General features: G+C 38.6%; 1 protein-coding gene and 1 pseudogene across 2 annotated transcripts in view; one reads left to right on the top strand and one right to left on the bottom strand.

Moving 5' to 3' along the window:
• The window catches only part of fhit (fragile histidine triad diadenosine triphosphatase), a 552,438-nt gene that overhangs the window by 90,039 nt on the left and 436,175 nt on the right, over positions 1-26,224 (bottom strand). The window lies entirely within an intron of this gene.
• LOC144463686 (uncharacterized) lies at positions 5,604-8,219 on the top strand (annotated as a pseudogene).

The raw sequence follows: 26,224 nt of genomic DNA, 5'->3' as shown, positions 1-26,224 counted from the left end.
CACAATAGTCCTAATTAAATAAAAGTGATACAAGTTATTTACAAAAACATGAATAGACTGAGGTTTATCCTTTAACCCTAACAGTAATTTATATCCTGCACATAGACTGTTACTCACCACTATAGGCCTAATTTGTCCTTGATCTCCAGGAGGAAAAATAATGTCCATATTTACAGCCAGCTCAAATTGCCTAAACTGTTGGCCATTGTGTGCAGTGACAGTCTAATGCTGACTGATTGATTCACACCATTTATTGCGTTAAGGTTGGCTAAGTCACCCTTGTACAGTATACAGTGCCCTCCAAAAGTATTGGAACAGTCAGTCCAATTCGTTTACTTTTGTTGTAGACTGAAAACATTTGGGTTTGACATCAAAAGATGAATATGAGACAAGAGATCAACATTTCAGCTTTTATTTCCAGGTATTTACATCTGGATCTGATACACAACTTAGAAGATAGCATTATTTGTAATGGAACACAAAATTTTTAGGTGAGCAAAAGTATTGGAACATATAAACTTAAAATAGATTAAAGTGAATGAGACTTAATATTTAGTTGCAAATCCTTTGCTTTCAATAACTGCATCAAGCCTGTGACCCAGTGACATCACCAAACTTTTGCATTCTTCTTTTGTGATGCTTTTCCAGGCTTTCACCGCAGCCTCTTTCAGTTGTTGTTTGTTTTGGGGGGTTACTCCCTTCAGTCTCCTCTTCAGCAGGTAAAATGCATGCTCTATTGGGTTTAAGTCTGGAGACTGACTTGGCCAGTCTAAAACCTTCCACTTCTTGCCCCTGATGAACTCCTTTGTTGTTTTGGCAGTGTGTTTTGGGTCGTTATCTTGCTGCATGATGAAGGATCTCCCAATCAGTTTGGTTGGATCTTTCTTTAAATTAGCAGACAAAATGTTTCTGTAGACTTCTGAGTTCATTTTGCTGCTGCCATCATGTGTTACATCATCAATGAAGATGAAAGAGTCCGTCCCAGAAGAAGCCATGCAAGCCCAAGCCATGACATTACCTCCACCGTGTTTCACAGATGAGCTTGTATGTTTGGGATCATGAGCAGATCCTTTCTTTCTCCAAACTTTCGCCTTTCCATCACTTTGGAAAAAGTTAATCTTTGTCTCATCAGTCCATAAAACTTTTTCCCAGAATTTTTGAGGCTCATCTCTGTACCTTTTGGCAAATTCCAGCCTGCCCTTCCTATTCTTCTTGCTAATGAGTGGTTTGCATCTTCTGGTGTAGCCTCTGTACTTTTGTTCATGAAGTCTTCTGCGAACAGTAGATTGTGATACCTTCACTCCTGCCCTCTGGAGGTTGTTGCTGATGTCACTAACAGTTGTTTTAGGGTCTTTCTTTACAGCTCTCACAATGTTTCTGTCATCAACTGCTGATGTTTTCCTTGGTGTACCTGTTCGACGTCTGTTGCTTAGTACACCAGTGGTTTCTTTCTTCTTCAGGACATTCCAAATGGTTGTACTGGCTATGGCCAATGTTTGTGCAATGGCTCTGATTGATTGTCCATCTTCTCTCAGATTCACAATTGCTTCTTTTTCACCCATAGACAGCTCTCTGGTTTTCATGTTGGTTCCACCTCTAAATGCAGTCTGCACAGGCAAAACCTATCGTACCCAATCTGAAACTGAGCTCAGACATCCAGTGCTATTTATTGTTTGAATAATCAATGTAATTGGGAGACACCTGGGCAACAAAACACACCTGTCAGTCACATGTTCCAATACTTTTGCTCTCATGAAAAATGGGTGGGTTCAAACAAAAGATGCTATCTTCTAAGTTGTGTATCAGATCCAGATGTAAATACCTGGAAATAAAAGCTGAAACGTTGATCTATTGTCCCATATTCATCTTTTGATGTCAAACCCAAATATTTTCAGTCTACAACAAAAATAAAGGAATTGGCCTCACTGTTCCAATACTTTTGGAGGGCACTGTATGTGTGTGCAGGTCAGTGGTGCTGGGCCCGGCAACGTTCAAAGTAACACTGAGTTATTAATAACTTTCAGAACATTGCGTACAATCGTTCAAAAGTTACAAAAGTTCTTCTCTTCCCCTCTGTCTGTCTCTCTCAAACACACAAACAAAACAGAGGGAGCACCACTCACCTGAACTACACCTCACCATAGGTGACAGTAGATCATAACCTGGGAAATCAATCATAAATTTGTCACATGTAATTATACAAGGTACAACTCCCGTGAAATGTAAGTCAGCTCCTTTAGCTTGTGCACTGTAACTTAATTCTTTTTTTTTGCATTTTCTTACATTGTTTGCTTCACCAGATGGTTGTGGTAATCTACGGTTTCTGTTTGTGGAATGATTCGACCTCAATAACATGGCTGTATGATCGCTTTTCCTAAACACGGACAGTGCCCCACTGCAGTCACCTCTTAATGGCATATCAATCAATCAATCAATTTTATTTATAAAGCCCAATATCACAAATCACAATTTGCCTCACAGGGCTTTACAGCATACAACATCCCTCTGTCCTTTGGACCCTCACAGCGGATAAGGAAAAATTCCCAAAAAATATATATAATAAAAATATAGCTGTGATTCACAATGGGCATGGGACGTGAATTTGTGCAACCTACGATGGTGAAGGAATGGCCTGCCTTACTCTGCCTCTGACTGGCTTACCCTGGCACCCTAACCTTAACCAATCCCACTCCTTTTGCTTTATCCTAACCAATCCAACCAATGAAGGCAACAAGCACTAGCCAATCACAGGGAGAGTGGGGCGGGTCATTCCTTCACCATCCTGGAATTTGCAAATTTGCAAATGGGATAGTACCTCACATTGCCACTGATACACCATCCCTTAGTAACCATAAAGCACACGCCTTCTCTTCTCTGACCAGAGTCATCTTTTCTGTCAGTTTGGCATAGAGAAAAAGACTAACTTAGTTATATGGCACTGTCCTGGATTCAGTCAAGTGTTGGCAAATGAAAGGATACTACGCTTCCTGATATCCAGTTGTTAAGCAGACATGCCAGGGCATGCACGTGTCACTTATGTTTCATGCTAATGTTAGAGCTTGGTTAGTCTTTCCACACATGGTAAATAAACGGTAACGTAAACTAATGTAACTCTGTTGAAGCTGTTTGGGTCGAGTTATAACGGTTTCCGTCGTTTAAAGAACAACGCGGGCGTCGGGAGGAAAAACAGTTTAACTGACTAGTATTTCTGGTGAATACTATCAATGTTAGAAACGTTTAAACGACTAGTCGGTTAAGCAGGAACATCCTTAGTTCAGAGCCGCCTCTCCCCGTGATTCCTCCGGAGGAGCCTCCGACGGGCAAACCGCCAACCGGTCAAATTTGTCCACAGCTGTGGTTGGATTTAGTGATGCACGGTATATTGGTACCAGCGATAGACCGCCGTACTTAAACACCAAGGTACATAATGATACCATCATGTTGGAGTACCGTAGTACTAAGGTACCTCAGGTACCACTACTGTGGGATAAGTTCAAAGTCCGGCACGCACCGGTGCTGGCCACCAGGCACTCAATATGCTGCTGCAGTGGTTTGTTTTCCAGTGACATTTCAAGTATTAGCTGAGCTATTTAGTATCTTTAAGCAGTGAAAGTTATTAGGCTATTTATTTCTCATTTGTTTTCCACAGAGCTCTATGGTGCAAGCATTTTACTCGCATTTGCGACTAAAAATAATTTTGTGCAGCAGAAGAAATCATTTAGGAGCACGCTGTCATGTATTTATTTTTTCTTTTGTGGCCACAGTAAAATGGTCATTTGTGAATGATCAGTCTTGCATATTGCAGTAATAAAAAAATAGTCACAAAATGACGTTCATTCCATAGTGAGCCAGTTGTACTTGATTGCCATTTAATTGGCTGATCATTTGTTAGATAACCGGAATATTGTATTTTTCAGTGCGTTTGTTTGACAGGATACAAAGATACTGCAGTCATCATAAGAAGTGTGAAGAGCAGTATGTTAAGTTCCAGACTTGTCAGGCAGAAAGACATCTTCATATCCAACAGCTTCAGTTACAAAAAGTATATTTTTGTCCATCAGAGACCATTTGAGTGTAGTGAAAGTTTCCATTTTTTGTATAGGTGATTTTTAAAAGAAAAAAAAAATGTAATTTTTCTGCAGGATCACGCTGAAGATTGCAAGATGCTAATTAAGGTGCAGTACAAAGACCACAAGAAATATATCAAATTACAAGCTGCTGATTATGAAGAATTTATTTCTGAAGGTAATTGTCCCGATTTGTATATGACTAACCAGTAATTTTAACTGACTGGACTTTTTCTGATTTAAACAAATAACCATGTGGTATTTTAACTCATCATTTAGTGAGAGAGAAGTTCTCCATCCTCGTGGACAAGATTTGTGTGGAAGATGATTCGGGAACCGAGGTGGATGAATCTGTGTTTGCAGACTTGGCCCCACAGAATGGGATTTGCTTCATCATCCAGGACAGTGACAACAATGGTAAATTAACAAAAAATAAAGCTTTATATTCCATGGATGGACAGGGCTGTTGAGCACAAAGATGGGTATAGTTTTTTGGCTGCTGTTTGTAGATTGTTCTAGCATGGTTGATTGCAAAATCTTATCTACAATAATGCGGCAATGTTAAGTATTTATACACTTTTTTGTTTTAGATTCAGGTGCATCTGTGTCTCCTATATCCACACCACCATCCATATTTGGTGGAAGTTTCCTGTCTGTGTCCAGCAGTAGCAGTGACTGTGAAGCAAGACCACTCAAGCGAAAGAGAAGTGATGAAGAGGCATCCCAAAGTTCTTCATCCAGAGATGTAAGCTCATTATCTAACTAGTTCCTTGCTTGTGATGTATTAGTGCTCATTGTACGTTGCTTTGGATAAAAGCGTCTGCTAAATGATATTGTAGAATCTGATTGCTAATTTCGATCATAGTCGTCACTTTGATTAATTTCATGCATTTATTTTTAAATTGCCATTGTGCAAATTAAAGAGTTTATGCTAGTTTTTTGGACCGCCCTTAATACTCCATAATTCTGGCCATATACTGTAGAACAACCGCCATATTTTAAATAACCTTATAGTAGTGTTTAAACAGCAATAATAATAATAATAAATTAAAAAAACACTTAACAGGGATAGTTAACCCAAAAATGCAAATAGTCATTAGCTACTCGCCTTCATTCTGACGGATTGACGAGTGAAGTTTTATGATCATCTGTGCACTCCTGGAGTTTAATGGGAGCTTCATTTTTCAAGCAAATGCAATGAACGGTAACTGAGATTCATACGTCCAAAAAATACATAATAAATCCATAAAATGCCTCCATACTGCTCGTTCAAAGTAATCCAAGTGTCCTGTAGCTTACAAATGCCAAGACGTTTGGAAAAAAACATCTCAAACTTGTGTTAAGTTTTGTTTGATGTGCTGCATGTTTCTGCTTCAGGACACTTGAATTTATGGATTAATTATGTATTTTTGGAACTTTTGAATCTGTTACTGTTTGCTGCAGTTATTGGTCAAACAAAGCTCCAGGAAACTCTAGGAGTGCACAGATGATCAAAAAACTTTCCCCGTCATTCCATAGGCATGAGGGTCAGTAGATAATGACTGAATTTTCATTTTCTCTCAACATCGCTGTCTTTGCAGCACATCTTACTGGTTACACAAATTAGGCTATTTAATATGCTATTCATTTATTTATGTATTTGGCTTATTTCCCACGCTCATTTTGGTTGGTGATATTTTCATCTGCCGTTCAATTACACATGAAACCGGCATGTGTCGGCTAATGTGAACTCTGGAAAGGACTTTTTTTTTTTTCTTCTTTTCTTTTTCTTTTTGCTTGAGTGAAATTGGAGAAAAGGCAGCAATTATAGTAGTAAGAAACATTACTTAAGTAATAGTATTATTCCACCCTTATAAAGCACCAATGCTTAATTGGTATAGCTTGGTAAACAAACAAGAATCAACTTTATTTTTCTTTTCAGGAGAATCCCTCAGCGAACCAGAGAAATACGCACTGGGAATTGTTACCTTGTTCCCTGCATTGAAAGATCCCCTCTCCAGGAAGGGCTATGTAAGTCTTATTTTGATTACATACCTAACTTTGAATTGTACTTTGAATTGTATCAAGAAATTCCTTTATAAAAATTTAAATGTATTTATACAGAAACATATACTTTTTTTGGATAACTTTGGCTATGTTGATACATAAGTCATGGATTTTTTTAGTCTTTAATATACTGTGTACACCAGGGCTATTCAATTTAAAAATTAGGTTGTGCCAGATTTCAAAAGCATGACCTTAAGCTTGGCCAGACATTGTAATGACAAATTTCAAACCAATGTGAATTATTTCAGCCTAATGAAAAGACATGCAGTGTCTATTAATTGTTTCTCTTTTTAATCCTGAATGCCACAGGTACATCAAAATGTGGATAAAAACACAAAGGAGCTGTAACTGAACAGAACTGAGGCTTTGTGGAAATATTTTTTTTCACTTTTGAAATTATAAAAAGTATAATTGGTTACATCTGACACAGACAAAGCAAAGTGTATAGAAAGTTAAAGAGCGCTAATTTACTAGAACCTCAAGTAGTAGCAATACTATTTTTTTTGTCTGTCTTTGGTCAGGAACATTTCTATGACAGCCAAAGTGGCACTGGATTTCTGGCATGGCGGCTCAAGACCGTTCAGAGGAACACAAAACTTCCATTCAAGGAACCAAAAATGCATACAGCAGGAGGTGGCGGTCCAGGACAAAAGAGGGAGCTGCCTCAGATTGGTGGTCAGTTGGATTGTAAAGAGATCATATCCTTGATGAGCCACATCACTGACAGAGAAATAATCCTGCAGAAGATGAAGGAGACCTTTGAGTATAGACAGCACCTCATCCACAATCCTGATGAGTCGGATAACATACTCTCAGTGTTTCCAAGGCTGCTGGACACTAAAGGGCTGGTAAGTATTAGACATTTAAGCGCAACATGTGATTTGAAAAATGTAAATTTAAGAAAACATGTTCTTTCATTTCTCTGCCACTGCAGATAAATCAAGATTTTGGCCTCATTTTTTGACCAGAAACAGCCAACAAACTGCTTGAAAAGTGGCATCCATCCTTTAAAAGGAAGGTGATCAAAGAAGCTGAGAGCCTTACAACTACCCCAGTCATCCAGAGTTTGCTGAGGTCTGCCAGGAATCAGAACAATGATGAAGCCTCTGACTGCCCAGGTAACACATGGAATTTGAATGCATTGTCATTCACAAACCTATATACATGTGCTTAATGAGGAGTTTTTGTTATCTAAAGTGGGACTGTATGATGTAAATTGAAGAAACATGATATTCAAATTATACTATACACAAGTTTTTTTCTCTTTCTACAGAGTGGGACAGTGACATGGCATCTCTCTTGTTACTCCTGCATATCCTGCCACCTCAGCCCTCTAAAAAGACAAAAGATCAGTGCAGCTCAGGCCATGGATCATCTAGTTGTGTTTCACAAGGTAAGTCATGCTTCCCATTGTCATGAAAAACCTAGAAAAACTGTGGAATTTTTTAAGTCATTTTCTAGGCCTGGAAGAGTCATGAAGTAAAGTAAAATCAAACAGTTTTGGAAAATTGATAGAATTTTGTTGTCTGCAGTGTAATTAGCATATCTTACATTAATCATGGGCACAAGAGCTCTGTTTCTCCTAAAATCTTCTTCAGGACATCAAAAACTTTCTCCAGGTTATGGATATTGTATTATGGGTGAAAAGCTTGAAATGTTTTTAAATTTTGTCTGTGAAAATGTGTGGAAACCCTGGTTAGTGCAGATCTGATTGTGATTAGAAGCGTGGAAACATGGCACAGAATAAGACAATACTACAATGCAACCTGACATGTAGTTTCTCCACAGTCATGCCGGAGCCTTGAACAACACTTGGAGAGCCAGGAGGCAACTTGCCAGCCATACCTTCTTGCCGCTGGAACCAGCAAGCAGTCCATCAACACTTACTACATTGTGATCGACAAGATCCCCTGCCAGGGAACCACGTCATTGGCAGCGTTTGATGAACTCTTCAAAGTGCACTTCGTTTTCAGTGTAAGTTACGATGATGCTCTCAGCAACATGTACAGTTTTCTCCAAACAACTGTCTACAATATTGATGTTGACACCACTAAAGAGAGTCCAAAGGTGAAGGAGCTAAGAGCCAAATTTATGAACAGGAGCTAAGAGCCATGTTCATAAATGGTGTATGCACATTTGTATTTGCACAATGCACTTGGTGCACTTCAGCACTTTTTTTTTTTTTTTCCTTTGGTTATGTTTTGGTTGAAAGTCTAATTTCTTAGACTATAAGATTTGTGTTGTCAAGAGACAAGCTCCTAAAAATATGTATAGGTGTCATATTTGTAGGTCTATGCACAATGCACCCAGTGCATTAATTCAGCACCTCAAGTTGTTTCATGGGTTATGTCCAGGAAAGAAATTTGTTGTTATTTGTGCCCAAGAAGGATGTTCATTGCAGTTTAACAGTTATGCAGGTTTTAGAAAGCACTTAAATGGCTCTCTAGTTCTGTTAACACAAGTAATGATGATTTACAAACACCACATCAGTCAGATTTAGATGAACAGAGCTTACAAGAAGATGCATTTGGCATGGTTCCAGATATGACTAATCAACCATCAACATCCCAAATGTCAAATCAGCCTTCAACATCCCAAATGTCAAAAGATAAGACAAAAGATATGTGTGTTTCAGTCATAGCAAAGTTACAAGGCAGTGGTGTCACTAACAATGTTGTCTTATCAGTTCAAAGATCAAAACAAGGCATTCATAAGCTTGGATGTTTATATTTCACACTCCGCAATTTACCACCATGTCTAAACTCATCCCTGATGAATATCCATCTTATTTCTTTGTTTCATTCCCAAGATGCAAAAAAGTATGGAATTGACAATTTTTTTCTCCATTTATAGAAGATGTAAAGATATTAGAACATGGTGGAATGAAAGTGTCATTTGCTGATCAACCTATCTATGGCACCATAGCACAAGTAACAGGTGACAATTTGGGTTTGAACTCAATTCTGAGTTATGTGGAGTCATTCAGTGCCAACCATTACTGCAGAATGTGTCTTACTGATAAAGCCTCTGCTCAAACAGTCTTTAGTGAAAGTGATCCATGTGTGATGTTACGGACCAGATCAACCAATGAGGAGGATTATAGTCATCTATAGTCAACTTTGTGTTTGATATTATGCATGATATCTTAGAAGGTGTAGGACAATATGAGATTAAGTTATTGTTTGAATATTTGAAGAAGAATTTCATTTCTTATGAAAACATACTCCAGCGTGTATATGCATTCAACTATGGATTCATGGATAAAAAAAATCGACCAACTGGCGTTAACATCTTTTGTACTGGCAGTGGTATTGGGCTTAATACCAGTCAAACATTGTGCCTCATTCGGAACCTCCCACTTATCTTTGGAGATATTGTACCAGAAGGTGACAGACACTGGCGTTTGTTGTTACTGTTGTTGCATATTGTGAACATATTGTTTTCACCTTGTATTACAGAGGGAATGACTGTGTTTTTGAAACATCTAATTGAAGAGCACCACAGATTATTTACAGTTTTGTATCCACAGAATAATTTGATCCCAAAACATCACTTCATGATCCATTATCCTGAATGTATATGCCAAATTGGTCCATTAGTACATGTTTGGACTATGAGGTTTGAAGCAAAACACAAATTCTTTAAGTCCAGCATAAAAAATTTCAAGAACATAACTAAGACACTTGCCAAGAAACACCAAATAGCTGTTGCCTATCACTGGGAATCACTTTCTGCTAAAGGTATTGAGTCTGGACCTGTGTCATCTAAAATACTGACTGATGTTGAATATGGTGATGTGATTGCAGATTATTTTCAGATTGATATTTCAAGTGAACTAAGTGTTACAACTTGGGTTAAACAAAATGGCATTGACTTTCACTCTGGTCTTGTTGTTTGCACAGATTTTGTTAATGAGATGCCAGTGCTAAATAAGATTCTTTGCATCTGTGTTAAAGGTGACATTTATTTTTTATTATCTGAAATGGAGACTGAATTTGTAGAACATTTCCATGCCTTTCATGTTGTTGACATGGCACATAATATTTCAGTTGTCAGACCTGATGACTTGAGATACTTCAAACCCTTTGATATCCAAATGTCTTACGGTGCAGATTCTAACTTTTATATTGTGCCAGACAGTTGCATTATTTAAATTATCTAAATATATTTCATCAGTAATTTTCCTTGTCAATGGAAAATAAATATTTTTGATACAGTCACTTTTGGAGTGATTATTTCATGAACATTTTAACTGTTAATACCAGTGGCTGTATCAGCAGCACAGTAAATACTAGTTAAGTATACATTTTACATCAGTGTTAGTGGTCATAACATAACTGCTCAATAACCTCATAGTGTTGATTAAAATAAACTGGTGTTAATATTTTACACTTGGTTTGTGAAGTAACACTGCTGTAGTGCCAATTAATTAAAATGTATCAACACTGGTGTCACAATTTTACACTATTAAGAGTTTGAAGTAACACTATTGGTGTTAATTAATGTAAAATTATTCATATTGGTGTCAAAATGTTACACTATAAGAGTTTGAAGTAAAACTATTGTAGTGTTAATTAATATAAAATTATTCATATTGGTGTCAAAATGTTACACTATAAGCATTTGAAGTAACACTATTGTAGTGTTAATTAATGTAAAAGTATCCATATTGGTGTCAATATTTTACACTATTAGAGTGTTTAAAGTAACACTGTTATTGTGCTAATTAATTTAAATGTATCCATTTCGGTGTTAATATTTTACACCATCAGAGTTTGTTAAGTAACACTGTGATAGTGTTAATAATCTCAACACTATTAAAAGTGTTAATTTAACTCTGAACCAGTGGTTCCCATATAAACACTGGGTCCGTGTTAATTTTAACTCTGAGGGAGTCAAATTAGCGATTTCAAATTTGCAGTGTACTCACTATATAGTGAGTCTGCGATTTTGTAGTGGTGTCCGAATATATATTGGACTCAAAGTATCCCAAAATGCACAGTGAAAAGTGGTGTTCAACCAGTGGTCACTCACCAAGCAATATATCCCATCAAATAAATAATATTAAAAAAATATATATTTATCATGCTTTCCACCAAAGGAACAAATAAACTATATGAGACATCTGAACGATTAGATGTCAGGTCAAGTTATTAGCCAGGTTACCACCAAGATTTGTAAAATAGACAAAGCAACCTAAATTAGCACAAACTTAGCAGAGCTGATAGAGAAGTGACTGGAACTGTCCTCACCTACATCATTAAACATTTAAATTAAAATTTCAATGATTTTAATTGCTTTTTTTAAATAATTAGTTGTAGTTACTGTCAAATTGAGCACAACACCTGCCTACAGTGATACCATAAACCATGGGCATTAATGTACTTACCATCCACTGCTCTGGTTTCAAGCATTTCAACTGAACTGGAGCAGCTGTTCAATGCTATGATTTAACAAATACACTTACATTCTTTTCTTTCTGTTACCTTGTTGTGATCCTGAGAATATTTATATAACACTAGTTAACAGAAATGTATATCATATTTTCTTTTGCTGACTTCTTCGGAAATGTACTCCTCATATGCTAAACACTTGGGTGGAAACCTACAGAGAAGATATTTCTTCAGAGACAAAAAGACGATTGCGATTTTCACTGCTGAACTAATCAAAAGACATGGCAATGTTGCTGTTTCATATTAGCAGCAGTAAAAACTACTGTGCTTCCTGTCCAACCTAGAGTTTGGTCAGTGGTAAATGACGGCTCTACCCAGCAGTGATTGCCCACCATCTGTACGATAAGATGTCAGGTCAAGTTATTAGCCAGGTTACAATAGAAGAAGTCATACCTCCCTTTCTCAGGGAGTAGGTGGTGGGAAATGACAAATTGGGCTATTTTTGATATAAATGTTATAAAAATAAAAGTGAAAGTGTAAAAAAAGACAAAAGCAGCCTGTCACTACCAACCATACAGCACAATCTGGAGAGCTAACCCTTGTTCTGCTCCCATAATAAGCTGCACATTGGATGATAAATCAAAGCCCAATAGCGATGAAAAGACACTCCCCTGAATATGATCACTCAGTTGGAGGAGAACAGCCATCAATAAAGATCTAATGAAGAATACAATCAGACAGTATCATGGACTTTGAGACCTTGGAAGTGTAGACAGAGAGATGAAGAATTGAGACACAGCATTTCATTGCTGGAATTGTGTCAGTGGTGCATTAAGATGTGGTTGCAGAAAATGGAATGGATGGAGACGGGGATAGGAGGAATCGATCGGGAAGGTACAGAGTGAAATTAAACATTATCATCAGGAAACTAAATTAGTGAGAGTTATTTTCCCTCGGGCACCCATGGGACTCTTTGTTGAAGAGGGCAACAGTATATGGAAGTATATTGACGACAAAAAGATTTGAGAGAGCACAAAACAAATTTGAGTGCATCTCAGTCTGTAAGTCAATCTTTAGGGCGTACAGGAACGGATTTGTAAGAGCATAATTAGATTTGTCTGTGAAGGAGGACAGAGGTGTGAGTGCAACAGGTGATTTGAGCAGCAAGAGAATCTATGTAACTACATATTTTCATTTTTATTTTCATAGATCAGCAGGGTGTGTGGGACTCAAACAATTAAGAGATGACGCCAATGTCAACACAAGGGTAGACTTAATTAAAGACAAGTTAATTTCTACAAAAATCTGTCAAATACTTGAGTTTTACTTTGAGTTTTTTCATGGCCAAATCTACCAAATTGTCATAGACTGTATAAAATAATGAACGTAACCACCATGACATCACCCTTTTGTTTTTTTGTGGAGCCCTGTTCTGAGTTTGGCATTTTGGCTGTGGCTGTCATGGACCTTTGGAGCCACAAGTGACCATATTTGGATGAAGGGGTGGGGCTTACCCTAAGGTTAGGGTAAGGTGCATTTACAGCTATAGTTAACTGTTATAATACTAATAGTAATGCTAATTTCCGCGAGCAAAAAACAAGCTTAAAACCATGAAAATAAATGCACCTAATGCAACAACCGAATATGCGACTCCTTAGACAGTCTTTACAAATTCACGCTGAACAAGACTTTTTTTTATCTGACCAGAATGTTAAAAAAATAACTAAAATAGCAACTACTACGATTATGCCGATACTCTGTGAATCTTAGTTTACAGCATTAAGGTAGCTGACCAATGTTGGCACCTTGGTAGCAACTTGTCAATGGATGGCACCCACCTGTTATTCCAAGGGGCCAGGTGCTTATTTATGCATGATCCTTGATAACATCTGACACATACATTGTATAAACTGTACTGTACTGTGCCCTGTACAGTTGTCATGAATGGGGAAAACAACTATAGACACCAAAACTGTTTTTTGTGCCAGGCTGTTAACATTTTTGTTTCTGCTGTAAAGTTGGGCATTTCAGCATGGATATGTATGAGGACTGATTTGCTCTTTGCATCAAGTGGCCATTTGAGGAACTACAGTTTTTGGCACTTCTGAGTTGGCTTAATTTTTCAGCCTCAGAGTTTGCTGCTTGTTTAGAGTTTACACAATTTTCATATACCCTTTCAAAGGTTCCCTATGATGTCTTGACTGTACATGAAACAAGTTATTTTAAGTGTGTGTGTATCCTAATGGTTCCTTTCTGGTATTTTTTTTTTAAATGAAAAAATAGAATTAGACAGATGCAAGGTTAGTTACGTTGAAAAAAACACTGAAGCTGTTCCTGAGATATAGCATTCACAAGAATGGGACAGACGAGGTTACAGTGACCTTGACCTTGCACCTATGACCACCAAAATCTAATCGGTTCATCATTGAGTGCAAGTGGATGTTTGTGCCAAATTCGAAGAAATTCCCTCAAGGCATTCCTTAGATAGCGCATTCATTAGAATCGGACAGATGGACGGATAAATGAATGGACAGCCCGAAAAGATAATGCATGGCTATTGCTAATGCAGTGGTGTAATAACCACCATGGGATATCAAACATGAACAACCAGAGAGTCAGATAGGTTTTAAACAAGCCAACAGATTAGTCAACATGATTTGGAAGAGAAAACAAAGGCCAACAGACCAAAACCTCTTGCTGTAACCATCCATTATAGTTTACAGTCCCACTTCCTCTACTTGCTACATTCATCCTAGTTGTATACACACACACAGTTTTCCTGTGCAATGGGAGATTATTACAGAATATGTATTCACATTAAGTTTTAACTCCAAAGAAACTAGTTTGAATAATGGGGATTCATTTTTGTTTACAACCTGTTTGATAGTCTGACTTCTCATGTTTCTTGCTTCTTCTTTGTCGCATTGTCACCACATTTTCAGCTAACAACAATTACTTAAATTAAAGCAATGAAATCATACTGCAAGTAATACTAGGTTACTGGAATAAATCAGAATTGTACTTAGTACTTAAACATTTTGAAATCTTCAGTGTTGACATGGGCTTATTTTCTGTTTGTTGGCCCATTGCTACCTTTTATAACACATTGCCTTGCTCATGGTGTGCTTGTGTGCAACTGTAAAATATCCACAGGGTGTCTTTGTAGTGCAGCAAACCAAATATTGATCAGAATCAAACAGTATGAAAATAAGTATCAAAATAAAAAGATTATTTGGAAAATAAGCAGAATGATCCTTTTTGTTGGGCCTCAGTGTATGCTAAAGTATCAGGAAATACACACAATAAGATAGACGACACAAGTCGACCTCAGTATCAGCGTTCCTATTATCAAGGGGTCCAAACTGAATGTTTTCAGCAATTACTCTGTCCTAGATACTATATTGTTTATCTGATTGCCAGGCAGATTCATTACCTTCTCCACAATGTAGACAGGGAAGCATAAAATACAGGTCACTGCTGTGATTAAATTCTGAAGCCTATATGGGTCAATTCTGATCCACAGCACTGCTGCTGCAACAGTCGCAGATATCAAGCAAGGGAAATAAAATAAATCATTAGGTCCATTTTAGAAAAGATATTAGAAGCAGGTCTGGTGTGTTCCTCTCATCATCATTATTTTTTACGTCTGAGACTTTTGCAGTGATAATTATATGGCAGCATTAAAATAAGCTGTGTTTCATCACAAATAAATAAAATAAAAGCTTTGTGAAACCTGGCAGGTTGTTTTTTAAGACCAGAATCCTTGACGAAAATCAAGATGGTGGCCGGAAATGCAAGCCGCATACTGACCCATTTGCTTTTTTAGGGGTTGGGTGGTTGGAAATCAGGGAATTAGGACGCACCTTGTTCAGTTGTTGAGGATTATAGGAGTAGCATATGAATTGTGGTCTGCTTTAAAGAATATGAAGTCAAATCTAATCAGCTCTCATCAGCTCCAGTCAAATTACACTTCGCTGATCCCCTTGGGGAGATTTTACCTCTGCGTTTAACACACCCTAATGAGCAGCAGCAGCATTAATATCAGCTGTGATCTTCATATGGAACATATACAGATTTTCACTTACAATTATAATGCATCTTTTGCTCCCATTTTTCATGAGCTGAAAAAACACTTTCTATGCACACAAAAGGCTTATTTCTCTCAAATGTTGTGCACATTTTTTTTTTGAATCCTTGTTAGTAAGCACTTTGCCAACATAATCCATCCACCTGACAGCTGTGGCATATCAAGATGCTGATAAAACAGTGTGATTGCTACACAGGTGTGCCTTTGGCCAGTGACAATAAAAGGCTTAGAGTAGTGAAATGAATATTTAGTTTATGGGCAAAGGCACCGGTGAGCAGTCGTGCAGTCAGCACGTCAATTGCAAGCTCTGTCAAAACTTCACGACATCTGTGGAAATGTGTTGTGTGATTAAACTGCACATTCTAGAGTTGCCTTTTATTGTGCCAAGCCTAAAATGTAGTGTAACAGTAGTAAACTTGCCTTAACCACGACCACATATCTTTTAACAATTTAAGACAAAGAATGGAAAGGAATGGCTCAACGACAGAGTTGAGCCATTTCAGTATTAATGTAAGTTTTTGGGTCTGTTAAACGGCTCAGTGTTGTATGTAAGCACCGCTGTGTTAGCTTGTGCTAACCAAGCAAACTCAGAGGAAGAGAGCAGCTCTGCAGACAGCAGTCTGATGGGATGTTTCGAAAGAAGTGGTAAATCAACTGAAAACTGAGCCATATCAGGCATGAGATGGAACCTGGGCTTTTATGAGGTGTGTTCACAAATTGTTTTAATCATTGCTGATCTCTACGACAGTTAAGTGGAAGAGCAAAGCAGGTATGCCTCATTACATGATCCGAATCTTCATCATTCTTACCATTGTCAGCATGTAGGTTGTTATTGTTTCTTATGGCACAGGGGATTTTGAAAAAGGTAACACACAGAAGGGAGGGAGAATGCCATCTAAACAGCCAGCCAATGGGAGGCTTTGAGCCACAGTCGACATCCAGTGAGCCAGACCACACACAGTGAATTGAAGGAGTGACCATCTTAAAAACATTTATCTGTTTAGGTTGTACATTTGCAACCCATTTTAATCCCAGGATCAAATACGGCATCCTGGTCAGTGGGCCTTGGCCTCTGTTACCAACGCACAAAGCACCTCACAGCATCTGTATGAGATGCACCAGGCATTCATCTAACTCCAGTGTAATTTCATCAGCCGCAATAACATAGTGAGAAGAGTGACAAACTCCGAGTAGGGTGGAAAAACAGGACTTTCACCCAGGAGACCAGTGTTTGTGTCCTGTGTGAAACCAAAAGTCAATTTTTTTTTCAGCTATGTAGCATAGTTACTGATGCACATCACGTGACATAGTCGTCAAGTGACATGTTACTGTTAATCTAGCTGTATTGTTGCCTAATACTAGAGTAACTTTGGTGGTGAAAGCTACGTTTCCTGTGAAAACAGAAGTTTATTTTGAAAGACACTTTAGCATGTAACAAGCAGAAACTGATGCAGAAAACTGACACATCCAAAACTGACACTAGAGGTATACCTAGAGTGTGACAGTTTGAAGCTTAGGGCCACTGACCAAGCTGCTGTATTTGGGAGAAGCTGTGGATATTTGTATGTGGCAACTGTAGTGCCTTGCTTTAGGGCAACAGCAGGAGTGTTCTTATCAAAATGGATTGCAAATAAAAAAAACAAGTCACACTTAGAACACTTAACAGTGTAAAACATCATAATATCAGTTATGAGCTGACATGGTTTTCAGCTATCACAAGCATGGCACAAATGTAATTGAGTTTCCAGTGCTCCCAGAGGAGGCTGAGTGCACAGAGGAGGGAGAGGTATGGACTCTCCAGACCTCTCCTAGTTTATTAATTCTCCGGTTTGAAATAACATACTGTCCATAACAAGAGCATCCTGAGTCCATAGCGTCCATGTAGCTGATAAGTGAAGAGGACTGATAGGGCTGTCACTACACAAAGCTGTGTGGTTATTAGAGGGCACATCATGTCCATCGACACTCCTCACAGCTTTGAGATGAGATGAGCTGAAATGTCACACTGATAAAGGCAGTAACAAGCTTAAAAGGAGGCAATGAGCTTGAGTGGCATCTTCATTTAAAAAGACTGACATTTTGATTAAAAGTATAATTTAAATATTTCTAGAAGGAACAGACACTTGATCAGCGTTTCATTGGTTAGATGGATTCAGTTGCACTGGTGAGGAAGAAAGCTAGGCATAGCACCAACAGCTGCTTTCTGGAAATAACAGTAACCTAGTATTTAAATTGTAAACTTGAAACCCTTAATGAACCTGTATCGCCAATATAAAATGTGGTGCGGATAATTATACTTGGATGCATTGTGATATTCACATTTATTTTAAATAAAACTATAAATAAAGACAGCATACCCTAAAAGAAGGCATGAGTCTGAACATGTTTTAGCATATTAGCTTGTAAATATTTAAATGTAAAATATACTTTGCTCTGTATAATATCTATTAGCAACTGGGAAATTCATGTCTTGATCTTAGACCATAAATAAAGATGGACGATGCATCTCCCCTTACTCCCACTGTACAAGAATAAAGCCAAAATATCCCGGGTATGGTCGCTGCCATCTTGCACTGGTGACTCATTTGGACCTAAAGTCTGCGCAGTAGCTATCTCTGTGGTGTAGAGTTCCTGCCTGTATACTCGTCTGACCAATCGCAAGCAGCGCCATTGATAGCGAGCACACTGATTGGCACACAAAGCTGCCAATCATCACAAAACCCACAATATTGCCAAACCCCCTTTTTGTAGCATCAAATAACTAATCTAAACCAAACTTGTTAGAGAAATAAACACTTGAACATACAGCAGAGTAACTAAAACAGATATTTTGAAATCATTTTGGAATTATCATTATTTTTCTAATTTCACTCAATGGGATGACCATGGTGTTACATTTTACCATGTTATTCAGGGTAGTTCACTAAATAGCCTGTCCAACATCTGATGAACAAAAAGCACCAACCAAAAAGGAAAATATTGTGGTATACAATGTGCCAGCAGTGAGTAGTTCACAGAGTTCATTTTTCTTAAACTTGCAGTCTTTTTGCTACAAAATTTCTTTGTGTTTTGCTGAGCTGTAGTGGAGGGGTAGTGACACAAAGATAGGATTTGATACTGAAAACCTTGTATTGATTTGGCTAACTGAGACTGGTGACTTTCTTATTAACTTTGGCTGCACTCTGAAAGCAGTTTTGCAGAGCAAGGACTGTGGACTTTGTCCACCATCTCAACACACTGGCACTAGGAAGGTATCATTTCACAGCCAGTGTGGACTGAACCTTTCATTTTAAAAAATGAGATAAATGGCATTTGGTGAATGCAACTATTTATGTGACACATAGATTGCTGTTGATGCCATACAAGCTTGATTTCTGTGGTATGAAATTACCCAGATCACCTGTACTGTGGGGCCCATTGTGCAAGCACAGTAGAGATTTACAGCTAACTTCTGCTAGCCAAGCAGGTGACTTCCAGTTTAGTACTCCGCTAACTTGGATGGGAATGAAATCATTTAAATGTGTGGCTCTTTTAGACTTTCCAAATGTTATCAGATTGAATGGATCAAATCCAAACAGTGAAATGAGTCATTTCACAGGGGTTGTGACACTCAAAAGGTTACAAACACCTCTCTCTCAATGTAAGTCTATAGGAAACTAAGTATTTTGGGCCCCATGGCATCACATGACAGACCAGGTCATTGTAATTTAAATCATGGCCATGCCATGTAAAATTGGCTTCAAAGCCTGTCGCTGTTCCTGGGGGCTTGTTCTAAGTATCTCTAGAAAGCAAATGAGCCTTTGGTGAAAAAACCCTCTTTCCACAGTAGAACAATGACAAAGATCAAAGATGTTAGACCAGTGGGGACTGGCCTCTTTCTCCCTGCAGTTGATTAAAAGGTCGAAACACTTAGTTTGGAAATCCATTGACCTTTCTGAGGTGTAACGCCTTCAGCCCAGAGGGGACTTAAAGATGGTATAAAGAAATGGAATTACTCAGGTAAACATGTCTTAAATGCACGACTTATACAGCACCTCTGCTATACTCAACAACTGAAGGACACTGTGGGTCATTCCATTACCTCAACACATTCAGCACCGTAGTCCTGGCACAGTGTGTGTGCTGTGATTCACTCTAGCAGTGCAACAATGCCTGACAGGAAGAGCTGTTTTTGACTCCTTTGCTTTTGAAAACTCTCTGGAGTCCAAGGTCATATTTGTCATTTTGCTCACAGCTGAATTTGGGCTTTGGTAACCAACTAAAAAACAGTTTTTTACCCCCAAGGTGAGGGCATCTCTTTTGTTTGTTCTCAGCAGAAAATGACTTTAAGTCTGACTTTTCATTTTCTTTTGTGGACAGCTCTGCTGGTGATTAGTTTACTGACTTAACTGGTGGCTTATAAAAGGTGATAGCCATTGAGCATTTTTGTTTAAATGTGTTACAAGCAATAATTCATCCATACAAATATGACAAGGGACTGTCTCTCACCCAAAACTGTGTACACGGTAGGATCGATTTTTTTTTCTATATTTTTTCTTATTATTCTTTTTCGTCCTGGTAACAGTGCGCCTGTCGGCACAATGGTATTCTTGATGTTCACCTCTCTAATCATGTTTTGACGTTTATCCTAAGTGACCTTTTGGATGAGTCATTTCATTGCACATTTCAGGGCACACAGCATTTCAAATTGTTGGGGCATGGTGAGGAATGGATGAACAAGCAAATCACATAGAATCTTTCTTCTGCTCCCTCTCTCTGGCTCTGACACACATACACACATAGTGCTTTGGCATTTTCTGTATCTACAACACGAACCGCTAGTGAGTATCATCTTTGTAATAGTTTCACCATAGTATTCAATTGGTTTGAGGCTATTTTGTGAATGACAAATGATACGTATGAGATCCTGTGGAGCCAAGAGGAATAATTGACTGTGAGAGTGTGCAGTATTTTTATAAAACTACACAGTACTCAAATAGTGTTCTCTTAAGTGGTCTAAATTAATATTCATATAAAACTTCTGGTTTCCCACTGAAGAACAACAAAACAATGCATTTGTATTTTGATCACTCACACATGATGAAGGAGAACTTACAACTGAGAAAAAAGAAACACTCTTAGCATTCACACTCTGCATTATTTTTCAAAAGCACTTATTGATTTCACACAATGTAGATGATGATGGTTTTATTCAGTTTCCATTTATGGTGGGAAGCAAATATTGCTGTTTTGCAGCACTCTTTAAGTTACTTGTCAGCCCCACATGCCAATAGACATTAGGGGCAGTGAGTAAATAACTCGGGTGCAATTTTACTATGAATTTTCTGTTTATGAATATTGACAACCAACTCAAGTCAACTTCCCCTCAGCGTCTTATAGCACACACAGGGAGCTCTTTGGAGTCTCTAGGTGACCCACAGCTGAAACACATTGTGTTTGTAACAATGTAATAATAAACAATGACATAAATGATTATAATTATATAATTATTCAAAATCAGCTGCCATATTATCTAAGCCTGTTCAAGATGAACCCTTTCCATTTTGAACACATAATGAAATGTGCTGATCACAACTTGCCTAATACTAAAGACCCAAACTCAGTCTGTACCTGCTTTTTTTTAAACCCAACCAGGTTGAACCTGTCACTACTGCCATACCAGCTTACACCAGAACCAAGTGCTTATTTCATCCATTATTGACTGTAAGATGTACTTGCCTGAACCGGAAGCCAAAGTTTAAAAAAAATTAGGTGGACACATGTAGAAGTAATTGATGTGAGCAAAAACCTCAGGTTTCCTGCCATTCACACTTCGTTTCCAACATTTTATATACTAGTGCTATAGTATGACATCATAGTGTGCCTGATTTCTTAAAGGGATAGTGCACCCAAAAATGAAAATTCAGCCATTATCTACTCACCCATATGCCGAGGGGGGCTCAGGTGATTTCCCTAAGTGTTGTGAGGACTCTAAAATTTCACCTGAGCCTCCCTCGGCATATGGGTGAGTAGATAATGGCTGAATTTCATTTTTGGGTGCACTATCCCTTTAATATGGTCATCTGTTCGAGGTACGCTATTGCAAGTGTTTACACTACCTAGCCTATACTGCTAGATGTAGCTACATGCTAACATCAGGGAGACATGTAATCTTGGTTACCGATGTTGTTAATTTCTTCTTGGTGTGTGGTTGTATTAAGAAGCTTTTATTGGTGATTTTCATGATAAGAATCATTCTCCAGCTGCAAGTGCACTGCCTATGTACATGTAGCTACATGCTAATGTCAGGGAAATATGTAACCGTGGCTGCTGATGTTAATTTCTCCACAGTTTTGCATCATATTCCTTCTGGAACATGTCTAATTGTGTTCAGAAGCTTTTATTTGTGATTGTTTTTATGGTAGAAAGGCTTGTTAATCTCTGTTACAGTCATTCCCCGGTTGCAATTACATTGCTAACTTACATGTAGCTACATGGGAACATATGGGAAACACGTAAACTTATTTGTGGATGTAGTTAATTTCTCCCTCATTTCAGATCATATCCCTCTGGGAACATGTCCGGCTGTGTTTAAAAGCTATTTTTAAAGATTTTTTTTTTTTTTTTTAACGGAGGACAGTAACACTATTCTCCAATACAGTCATTCCCTGGCTGCAATGATGGTGCAGAGACGCCGAGATATGGAAGACCCAGAAACTGACTAGTCAGAGCAGACTGAGCTTTTCTGGGAGGGGGCTTGAAGAGACAGGTGTTCCAGCACAGATAGTATAAGGAAAATAAAGTGTTTTTAGACCATTAAAGAACATAAACATATGTACCATGAACACAATTATGAACCTAAAGAGGAACATGATAAGTTGCTATTTAACACTTTCGATGACCCCATTACCTTTCCTCCCTTACCACTCTCAGGACAAAACAAATATTTTAAGCCTCAATACAGGCTTTGAGTGTTGCCAAGCCATTATTGGCTTTAGACTTTCAGTCTAATTTCCCCCCATCTTTTAATAGTGTATAAATTGTGATATACTGCAGCTTGAGAATGGACTGCTGCAGCCATGAATGTTGGATGTAGGATTTCAAGTAGGCTCATGGTGGTGTGAAAAATGAAAAGCTAGGTGTAATCAGTAAGAACACAAAGAGACTGAAATAGAGCACTTATCCTTGCCTATACTGCTTAGGGTTTTAAAGGACTAAAATTAATAAAACAAAGGCGAAAGGGAAAAAAAAAATCCTGGAACAAAGGGAAGGTACAAGCAAGGCTCACAAGTATGATGCGCTGTGACAGCTCTTTTTGGATAAGGTGATGCTTTAAAGAAAATTGAATGTGCCATCTGGTACATCAGAGGGAGACTCAGATACCAGTAGAGAGACAAAGGAAGAGACAGGGGATGGAGCAAACACAGAGACAGATAGCTACAACAGTGTTTAGCTGCTGATTCTATTCTCTATCACAGAGCTGCTGTCAGCCCACTGGATCGACCGTGCAACGCTGGCCTCCCGCACTGCTCCACCTCATCTAAATGAAATGACAATACAACTGCACTCCCGAGTCCCATCCCTTCTCTTTACAGCGATAAACAGCCCGTTGAGTGTGGCTTCACTGTCATGCACTATCTGCATCTGATAAAGCACTGGACCTGGCAGTGGGGGCGGAAGTAATAAATTGCTTTTTACCTGTCTTACTGTGAGGAACAGTTTTCCGAACTCCACTCTGTTATTGCACTTTTATTCAAGTATATTGTTACACAAGTATTTTACTTCATTGTACTGTAATTCATATCCACTGTTGTTATCTGCACTTATTATGGGCAACTTCAAGAAAGTTGCTTGAAAATACCCACAGATTCAGTTTACATTTCAAAACTGCATTTACTTTTGTGAGAACCGTGGGGCTACATTAGCAACGACTGGCTATATTAGAGTAGCAGTGGCCCTGTTCCTGAAGTACAGAAAAAAGGCAGGCCTTTATATGAAACAGGTTTGTATCAGAGGATGATATATTCCTGTTTTAATTTGTTATTTATAGCTGCTTTCTGTTCATGCAAGCTCAACATTTCTTAATATTCACTTGTCTTGATGGACTCATTTTTGACGTATTTCGGCTGGCTGCAGAATCTGTCATAAACCCAGCCCGGTCCTTGTTAGTGGATTGGAGTAGCCTACACATCAGATACATTTTGCTCAAGGATGCTTTCTGTCATTTTAGGTAGTTGCTATCACGCTGCTGTATGTTCAAGTGCTCATTTTTCTTATAAGTTTCAATTAGTTACTGATGCTATAGAAAAGGGGCGTGGCATCATGATTGACAGCTATATGTGTCAGTTGGTATGCTCACGATCAATGGCACTGCTTTCGATTGGTTAGACAGGTGGTTGGGCGGTAACTCGATACTGCTGAGATCATTACTGTACAGACTACCGATTAATTGGTTAAACTCTAGTTACGAGTTGTTACTAAGGCGGCACCCACTCCAATGTCTTATTACTTTCTCCTCATAAAAGTGGTGACACCTGATCCTCCCTCTCCTCCACCCAAAACTGCCATTTCAACTGCAGCTGGCTAGTAAGCCTAACTTGCTAAATCCACGATGCTTTTATGCTAACGTTACACTGGTTACAGAAAATGCAGAATACAGTGATAAAAACTGACATCATCACTCAATCCGACCAATTAGAGTTGGGTCTATTTCCGGGTTTGCCAGTCAGTTCCAATGTTTGAGTTTATACCAGGCCCCCATGAAGTGTGCCTGGCTTTGAAGCCAATGTTTATAGTGGCCAAACAGCGGTCCTGCAATTTCTGGGGTCTGTCATGTGATGCCCTGCTGCCCAAAAGAGTTTTTCCCATAGACATACATGGCGACAGCAACGTTTGTAAATCAGTAAATACATTTTTTTTAAGAGACTGATAGGGGGCTAAGCGGCCACGCTTTGTTTGTTTACATACATTCTCGGAACCCATCGGCTGTATTCAGTGTCTGACTTCCAGCAGACAGCGATTCAGCCCCTGGGGGCAGACCCCCGACTTTTTGGCATTTTGTTTTGATTTGGGCGGAGGAAGCGAATTTCCGTTTCCAACTTCCATTAATATATAAGTAAATATGCTGAACCATTGCGATGGATTCAGAGTTTGCAGTGACGCCAATTATGTTCCGCCTCGTTAGTTCACCGCACGGACCGTTTAACCTGGCAACAACTGCAGCCGGCTCAAACGTGATTGGTCAATATCACGCGGGCTACAAACAGCCTACAACCGGAAACCAGGGCTCTTCCGCTCTTCTTCTGGAGGCAAGATCTCCGGGGTTTGCCTATAGACTCTACATTCACTGAATGTAGAGTCTGTATATAGAGACTAGTTTACCTAAAACTTCAAGTGTTTTTTGGGGTGACGAGAGGAGAATTGGCAGAGTTAGTCTCAAAAGAACACTAAAACTGCACAAAAATGACAACATTTTGAATGTGAAGCTGACAAAATATAGTAGGTCTCCTAACTGGCTGCAAGTGCCATTTTAAGCTAAACTCTTTTCGAGGGTCGTGTTTCTATGTCTACTGGTTGCTCGATGTGAAAGGGACACAATGGATGAGGGATGGCTGATGCATGAAGTTGGACTGAGGAGTTATCAATACAATATTCTTAATCCTTCATATATATCTCAACAAAAGCCAACATAAGGTGGTATAAGGGAGCTGAAACATTAAGGTAAGGTAATTGAAATGAGGAATTATCTGCACCTATTTCACTACAAAAATTTAAATAAGGTGGCTGCTGGCTGGAGGGGAGATCACCAGACAGCTAAAAGTTTTTGGTAAGCAAAATGACCTTTGCTACTAACAAGCTAGGCTACTTGCTGTTGGCTACATTGTATGTCACTTCCAGTAAATATCACAACATCAAATATGTTTTTTTCTGTTTTTAAAAATGTAATGTTACAAATATAGGAGGATAGCAAGTAGGCTACTCACCCATCATTTAAGTCTCCAATCTGATGTCGCAGCTGACAGCTACGTGGTTTGTTTACATGAGGCAACAGCGGTGCATATTTAATGATTTCAGTGTGGATAGGCAATAGTCAGACGATATTTTATATTTTTTTTATAGATTTTTATATTTTAGTGTCTTTCTGTTCCACTCAGGACCTGGTAAAATTCAGTTTACTGGTCTGGTCCGGTGTTTGACTTGACAAACTGGTTTAAGAATTTTCACACTGGCCCAACCCCACAACCAATGATTTAACTTGCCTTGCATGCTGTGGTCCAGCCAACAATTACAGAGCAAAGAGTTTTGGAAATAATTCAAAATAACTGGCAACTCTTCTTCAACAGTAATCACTCATGCCTTTACTTGGATTTTAGCCCTCTGAGACGGAATGACAAGTTTTTGTTGTTATTGTTTTTCATCATTATTATTCTTGTGGTCTTCTGTCTTTATTTGACAGCCAGTAACATGGGGTTAGAGAGGGGCATGGCATGCAACAAAGGGCCAGCAGCTGGGAATCAAATCATGGCCAATCTAGTTATGTGGTATGTGCCTTGACCATTAGGCCACTGGGGCAACCAGACAGAAAGGTACATTTGTCAGTGCAGAAAAGCAGACAGACAACAGATGACACCAGATTATCACATTAAGAGGTG

This window comes from Epinephelus lanceolatus, chromosome 1 (genome assembly GCF_041903045.1).
Source record: "Epinephelus lanceolatus isolate andai-2023 chromosome 1, ASM4190304v1, whole genome shotgun sequence".
Classification (NCBI taxonomy): domain Eukaryota; kingdom Metazoa; phylum Chordata; class Actinopteri; order Perciformes; family Serranidae; genus Epinephelus; species Epinephelus lanceolatus.
This window is presented reverse-complemented; position numbering and strand designations above follow the sequence as displayed.